The following is a 6,133-nucleotide window of genomic DNA, read 5'->3' on the forward strand; positions in this document are numbered from 1 at the left end:
CCCCCCCCGTTGTTCCACTGGCCCCGCCGCTTACTACCAGGTTTTGTCTGTGTACAAAAAGGAACACCAAGGTAAACATAGATATTTTCGCCTTCACACCTCATTCCGCCAACAGTCTGGATTGTACGGTCCTCATTTAACTAATGCAAATTTACCCCGCAATACCGCCAACGAACTGACTGCAGGAGGTACACACAGCACAATGCGCACAACAGCCGCTGGTTGGCTACTTCATGATCTTGTCCCGACGAGAAAGACATAGTAATAGAGAGAGAGACGACTCTCGGCTCTGAATATATTATGCGCATATACATTGTATATACATGTACATGTATATCACCAAGAAAAAGGCACTTATCAAACATAGATTGTGCAGTTGGGCAGACGGCGTTATGCAAAAAAGACGCCCCGTTGAACCGCAGTAATTTAGCCTACAAATTGCTAATTTTAAGAAGGCGACAACACCACGCTGCCCCCACATTTCAGTGTAAGCTTGTTGATTTCACCCCCACGGCTGTCTTGGCGTCTCCACGTGAGTCTCAGAAAGTGCTCACCTCTTCTCTTGGACCAAGTTCCCAAGGGGGACGTTACAGTGTGTTATGGAGGAAAATAAAAGTATGACTACCTTGTTATGTTTTGCGTATGCTGTAAATCCCATGTCAAATTTTTGGCCTGCTTTAGGCCAATATCAAAGAAAACATGCTGGACTCTTAGTTTGCAGTGACCTTTATGAATGGGCTAAGGGGGCTCTTGTGGCCAAGAGGTTAAGGTGCTGGCCTCTCATTCAAAAGTCCCGGGTTCGAATCCGGGTAGCGATTGAAAAATTTTCCTCCTTAAAATTGTCTCCTTTCACCTCCTTTCCTGCTCTCTAGCAATGTTCTGTCGTCTGCTTTCGTCTCCTCTTTCTGCCCCACCCCTTCACCTCCTTTGCCCCCTCCTCTGGGCTCATGACTCTTTCTGCATCATTTTTTATACTACTCCTTGGCTCCTTCTTACTGCTGTCTTTCTGCCACACCCCCGATCTTCCGTTAGGAAAGATCTACACCTAGCCGTCTCAGACAAGGGCGAAAAATCTCGGAGGGCCCGTGTGCAATCTGCGCATGTTAAAGATCCCTTGGTAGTCTAAAATCGGTAAGAGTAGGCTTCGGCCACCACCCAGGCAAAATTCAAAATTTCCTACCAACTCAAAATATTAAGTGTGTCTCTCGCGCTCATATGATCTTATGCAGTTGTGAGCGCCGTAAAACACTTACCAAAAATATATTTTTTTATGATTGTAGATTATGTTGGTCATCCAACTTTCAGATCCGTATGCAAAGATCTGGGTAGATTAAACAGAGTAATTTTATTTCATCTTGTTTTAATTTTAACGGCGGTCAAACGAAAGGTCGCGCAAGAAATAGATGTAGCGCTGAAATGCTCATCTCGAAGTGCCGGATAAGCCAGACGTCAGGTCTGCCACCTAATGCTCAGAAAAGGAAGAAGAAAAAAAAATGTTAGGGTACTTAGCAACGAAATGTTTTGCTTGATTAGGAAAGCACAGCTTCTTAGACATGTGTACATCAGAGGACAGGAACAAGACCAGCGTTTATGTTAATACTACACTCGAATGTGTATCTTTAAAGGAGGGGGGGGGGGGGGGGTACACCCCGAAAGTCCCGATTCGGTTGAAAATTATGGATTTTGAGTTGTAGTTGTAGGTATTTTTAGCTTTTTCAACCTCTCTTACAGCTGTTTCATCGCATATGAACCCCCAAAAGCCTTATTTCTTCCGGGCAGGTTTGTAACCACCGTTTCCTCATAAGGTCAATCTTTAATTTTTTTTTATCGCCCGTTTGGTCAAAATATGGTTCTTCATAAACATTTCCTTTTAAAAATTACTCTACCATTTTTTTTTATCCAATCTTCATGAAATTTTCACAGAATAAAGAGAAAATGTAAAAAAAAAATGTCCGTGGAAATTTTTATATGTGGAATACAGTTTTAGGTGTGGTGTCTGGAGTATGTATTTTCACTGATTTTTTGCAAACTTGAATACTACCTCAGGAAAAATTTCATTAAAAAATTTCTAATTCGTTTAGAAAAAATTCAACAAACAAATTTGTTGATCTAATAGTTGCAACATGCAAACCAAAAAAGAACCAGCCCCAATCTATTGCCGTGAAAAATATGTGCGGAATTAATTACATAAAACATGTCAATAAAATTCAATATGGCCGCCGTAGCCATGAAAACAAAACCTTTTTCTCAAATTTGTTTACAGATTTTAAGACTCTTTACGATGTTTGTTATATGAGTGAAATTTGAAAAACGTTGATTCTCTAATACGGGAGATAGCCTTCAGGTACCCCCCCCCCCCTCCTCCCCTTAAATAAGTTAAATAGCGATTTTTGATGTTTCCAGTTGTCATTTGATTACTGACACAGCTTATTCTGTCGCTTCCCCACTTCGTCAACTATCAAAGGCCTAATGTACTGTCTTGTTGTGCGTTTGCGTGAGTGCACCATTAGTTCTAACTTTAGTAACGTCACTGCCATTGTTAACGACCAAGACAAATTTCTCCCTGCGAGAGGAATAAAGATTATCATTGTAACTGTCATTGTCAAAGGAAAGAGCGTGATCACCCCTCTTTCAAGGTTAATTAATACGGCCAACTCCGTTTCTCACGGCCAAGCGGTTTGTGTCTGAAAAACCTATCTTCCTAGCCCCCTTCCCCCGCCCCCTTCCCTCCCTCCCCGTGCAGGCAAATGGGACCCTGTTGTCGTTTCCCCAAAGAATTATTCACTAATTGCCACAAGTGCAACCAAAGAATACTATATTATTTCGAAATAGGAAAGACCACAGAATATAAATATGCTGATTCCGTTTTATCTGTCAACACTATTTGGCCAGGAAAGCACATATTTCTTATTTATTGTGTGCACCACTATATTATTGGGTGGGAAATGGGCCTATCAGTTGAGACCACACGAGAATTATTTTCTTTTTAAAAAAGAAGAAAAATATTATTCTGTTGTTTCCATTTTTTTCATTTGGTTTTCGCCAAAGCTTCTTTTGTCGCTTTACCATTTTGTATATTATCGAAATAAAGAGGTGGCCTCCCCTTTGTGTGGTAGAAAGATGCGGCTATTCCGATTTCTCCTGGTTAAGGGGATTGCCTTTGAATAACCAATGCTCAGAAAATGTTTGCGCCAAATCGGATAGAGCTAGACGTTCTAACCGCAGACGCTGTTGCCTTTTTTCCAAAGGATTATTTATCAATTATTGCACATAATATAAAAAAGAATACCAACTTTCGATAGAGAAAAGAACCTGATAATATGTAAATCTCTTTTCATTTGTCTACTTAACTTTAGTTGGGAGAAAAACGGCATGAATTTGAGACGAAATCGACTCCTCGCCACGCGCGCACCCACTTTCAGTGCACGAACTGGTATTGTTGGCGTACTAATCCCAGATTAGTGAAAATAGCTTTGTGAACTGTTAACTTAGAAAGATCTGGGGCATAGGCAGTGTCACGTATTTTAAACGTCGTGTCCTCAAGAATGGTGTTTTTTCCCAGTGCTTCCTGTTTTCTGTTTACTGTGTTGACAGTCAGATGATAGCCTCCAGTTAACTCACCGAGTAAATTGAAATTGGATATTTATCTTTGTCGATATAACAACAGATAACAACAGATAACAACAGATAACTATTGATAACAACTGATAACAACAAATAACAACTACTGATAACAGCAAATAACATAACAACAGACAACAACAAAATAACAAATATCAACACAAACGTCCTAATTTCGTGGGGTTTTTTTTCGATAAACTGTTACTTTCGATTTCGGTGTTTATCTTTATCGAGATAACAACAAATAACAACTGATAACAACTGATAACAATAAAATAACGACAAATATCAACACAAACGTCCTAATTTGGTTACTTTTACTTGGTTTTTAAGGTAGTCAGTTGTTATTTGTTATTATCTCGACAAAGATAAATACTCACCCCCCGGGCAGTGCCACCGGCTGAAGTGTCTTTAGGCCATTCCCAAATGGGGGGGGGGGGGGGGGGGGGTGGACCTTTCTCGTTCATGGACAGTAAGATTGTAAATGGGCTGATTTATCAATGTCACGCTCATAACTGTGCCTGATCTACAACAGGGAACTGCAGCTTTTTCTTTTTTAATCCTTATTATTGTCATTTTTCCTCTACTGCTTTTGAATGTTTGTCACACTCTTGTGACCCTCTATTTCCGGGGTGTCTTGATAGTCGAAGCAGACTTTGTGCTGTTGAAGCTAGAGAGGTGATCAGAGTTAGTCTGATTCCCTGTAAGGACTTCTCTGTTGACATCCACCCCTTGGCGCTCATATGACCATATGCTCTACTAAAACTAAACTAAAAAAAACTTAAAAGATAAATACTGGTGGGGTATTTATCTTTGTCGAGATAACAACAGATAACAACTGATAACAACTGATATCAACAAATAACAACTGAGAACAGCAAATAACAACAGACAACAACAAAATAACAACAAATATCAACACAAACGTCCAATTTAGGGGTTTTTTCGGATAAATTGTTACTTTCGATTTTGGTGTTATCTTATGTCGAGATATCTTCAAATAACAAATGATAACAACTGATAACAACTGATAACAATAAAATAACGACAAATATCAACACAAGTGTCCTAGTAAAAGTAACTAAATTAAGACATTTGTGTAGATATTTGCTGTTATTTTATTGTTGACAGTTGTTATTTGTTTTTATCTCGTCAAAAATAAATACCCACCAGTATTTATCTTTATCGAGATAACAACAAATAACTGATAACAACAAATAACAACTGACGACCTTATAAACGAAGTAAAAGTAACTAAATTAGGACGTGTGTGTTGATATTTGTGGTTTTTAAAAGTTATTATCAGTTGTTATCAGTTGTTATTTGTTGTTATCTCGACAAAAATAAATACCCCCACCCATTTATCGGGAGAAAAAAATTAGAACGTTTGTGTTGATATTTGTTGATATTTTGTTGTTGTTGGTTGTTATTTGCTGTTATCAGTAATTGTAATTTGTTGTTATCAATTGTTATCAGTTGTTATCAGTTGTCATCAGTTGTTATCTGCTGTTATCTGTTGTTATCTCGACAAAGATAAATACCGATTAAAATTTGTTTGCCCTCTTTAAATGAAAGCGTACCAATAGTAGACCCTTAATGCTTTGTTTAAAATATCTCTCCATAATCATTTTAAGTTCTCCTTGAGCGTCAGTAGTTTAATATTTTGCGGGAAGAAACTGAATGACTTCGCTTTTCTCCTTTTTTTTTTTGGGGGGGGGGAGGGTTAAGTGATTTACGGCTCTCGCAACTGCATGTGGTTATATGAGCACGGGGGACACATTAAACATTTTCAGTTTTGGTAGGAAATAATTTTGAATTTTGCCCCAGTGTCGGCCGAAGCTTACTTTTTTCGATTTTTGACCACCACAGGATCATTAACGTCCGTAACTTCAACACGAGACCTCCGAAATTTTTGGCTCTTATCCGAGAAGGCTATGCGTTAGATCTTATCTACCATAAGATCAGGGGTATGGCTGAAAGACATCTATCTCTCTCTCTCTCTCTATCTCTCTCTCTCTCTATCTATCTCTCGCTCCCCCCCCCTCCTGTATCGCTCCCCTATTCATTCAACCACTTATTTTCATACACAGCTATTCAGTCAGTCATACAGTCACACATCAACCTACTCACCAGTTTACATTTATAATAAAATTTTTACTTTTTTGCTTTTCTCACACCCTCACCTGATTGCAGCTGATTGAGTGTTGAAAAGAAAATCAGTCAGTCCAGTAAGTGGTTATCATAGAGAATACACTCCAACCTGCTTTAACGCCTGCCAATTTGAGACGATCACCTGTACAAACGGTCACTTCCCATTTCCTCCTTTGGGTACTTTTTTTTTCTCAAAACAGATCATACCGAGGCAGAGTAATTCGACTTGCAATCCTTGTTTCTATCTGCGATGAATCATTTTGAAAGATACACACACACACACACACACTCACACACACACTCCCTCACTCACACACACACACACACACACACACACACACACACACACACACACACACAC

Source organism: Aplysia californica, unplaced genomic scaffold (genome assembly GCF_000002075.1).
Source record: "Aplysia californica isolate F4 #8 unplaced genomic scaffold, AplCal3.0 scaffold00205, whole genome shotgun sequence".
In the NCBI taxonomy this organism is placed as follows: Eukaryota; Metazoa; Mollusca; class Gastropoda; order Aplysiida; family Aplysiidae; genus Aplysia; species Aplysia californica.